This window comes from Podarcis liolepis, assembly GCF_965112155.1.
Source record: "Podarcis liolepis genome assembly, chromosome: 1".
NCBI lineage: Eukaryota > Metazoa > Chordata > Lepidosauria > Squamata > Lacertidae > Podarcis > Podarcis liolepis.
Window position 1 is genome coordinate 114,720,115 of NC_139554.1, and position 1,768 is coordinate 114,721,882.

Below are 1,768 nucleotides of genomic sequence, written 5' to 3' on the forward strand. Positions count from 1 at the left end.
TGAAGAATAGTTAAATTTTACTTATCCATGTATCTATTCATTTAACAAAATTCACATACTGCTGGATTGTGAATCAGCCCTCACGAGGTTTACAAAAAATAAAACAAACATTAAAATTGTTGACAGGTATTTTGAAAAATCCAAAATATAATTAAAATCAACAGTGAAGCTAAAAGGATGCTCAGATTCATTAGGAGACCCCATTCCCCTCAATACAGTGGTGCCCCGCAAGACGAATGCCTCGCAAGACGGAAAACCCGCTAGACGAAAAGGTTTTCCGTTTTTGAGCTGCTTTGCAAGACGAATTTCCCTATGGGCTTGCTTCGCAAGATGAAAATGTCTTGCGAGTGTTCCGATTTTTTCCCGCTTCCCCCCCTTTTTCTAAGCCGCTAAGCCGCTAATAGCCTTTTAGCCGCTAAGCCGCTAAGCCTTTAATAGCCGCTAATCCGCTAAACCGCTAATAGCGCAAATCCACTAAGCCGCTAATAGGGTTGCTTTGCAAGACGAAAAAAACGCTAGATGAAGAGACTCGCGGAACGGATTATTTTCGTCTTGCGAGGCACCACTGTAGAGTGGTTTGACAATCAATTCCTCTTCCAAGCACCTCTGAGAATTGTAGTTCTGTGAGGGGATGGGAGTGTTCTAACGTGTCTCACCACCCTTAAGAAACCAGAATTCCCACACTTCTTTTAGGGAAGACATGACTGTTTAAAGTGGTATGATACTGCTTAAAATGTCTAGGGCACGCGGGGCCTTAGTTTCAGCAAGGTTGCTGTATCATGTACCTTCAAACCATCAGTCCTGGGACAACAAGTGATTTCAGCGGTCCCTGAGCAAAACATCACCCAAGGTCATAAACAATCAATGCAGGGCTACTGGCAGGCTTGCAAACATGTCTACAGGTGCCAGTTATAAATGATCTACCACATTTATGGGACTGGGGTGGGGGTGGGGAGTCTTCATGCAGTTTCCGTCAGGTTGCAAGCCCCTCAACAACTCTCACCCCTGCAGGACTTTGAGACAGGAATCCAAGCTAATGGTCTCCTGATGGCAACTTCAGTATGTTTTTCCTATGGTGGAATTAATATGCTTAGCAGCTTTTCCTCCTCATCCCTGTTTGAGAAAAGGAAGGAGTCCTTATGCAGCTAACAATACTGTACTTGCCTGTTTGGTGTAAGATATCGCCTTCCCACTGTTGTGTAACAATCACCTTATCTGCTGGGCCAATGAGACGGGTAATGGAAACTCTGGCACAACAGATTCGCTTCTTGATCAATAGTTATTTACTTCTGAGAGGTCAGAGCTTGGCTAATATAGCTGAATAATTTTATTGATAGATCCCATAACAATGAAAAATAAAGTTTGAAATGGAAGATGAATACGGCACTTTCTTCGGACCTGAATATTATTATTATTTGGAAATATTAATAGCTGCTGGAGTGTTGAAAGGGCAGACAACAAAAGCACTGAATAATTGTCCTAGGTCCATAATCAGACTTTCATTATTGACCCCTGCTAATATTCTACTGTAAGTGTCTGCTAAATTGGTTCCTTGGGGCTTGAAATATACAGTGATGTTATGAGTTCCTATCGTAAATTGCCACACCGAAAAGTAGTGAGCCTCTTGAAATAGTGTCGGCCCTGGTTTGATCAATACTCAATTCTATGCCGCGCAATAGGCAACTGTTTCCATAGAAACATTGATGTCACAGAGGTTGAACAGTGGCTGTTACAACAAATCATTTCCTTTGAGCAGTTGTAATTGACT

The 1,768-nt window shown here is 42.2% G+C and overlaps 1 long non-coding RNA gene across 1 annotated transcript; it reads right to left on the minus strand.

The window, feature by feature from the left end:
• On the minus strand, positions 1-636 carry LOC310704327. The gene is made up of 2 exons (XR_014524719.1): positions 564-636; positions 1-208 (listed from the first exon to the last, which is right to left on the minus strand). It is a non-coding gene; the product is annotated as an uncharacterized lncRNA (long non-coding RNA).
• Between the last annotated feature and the right edge of the window lie 1,132 nt (positions 637-1,768).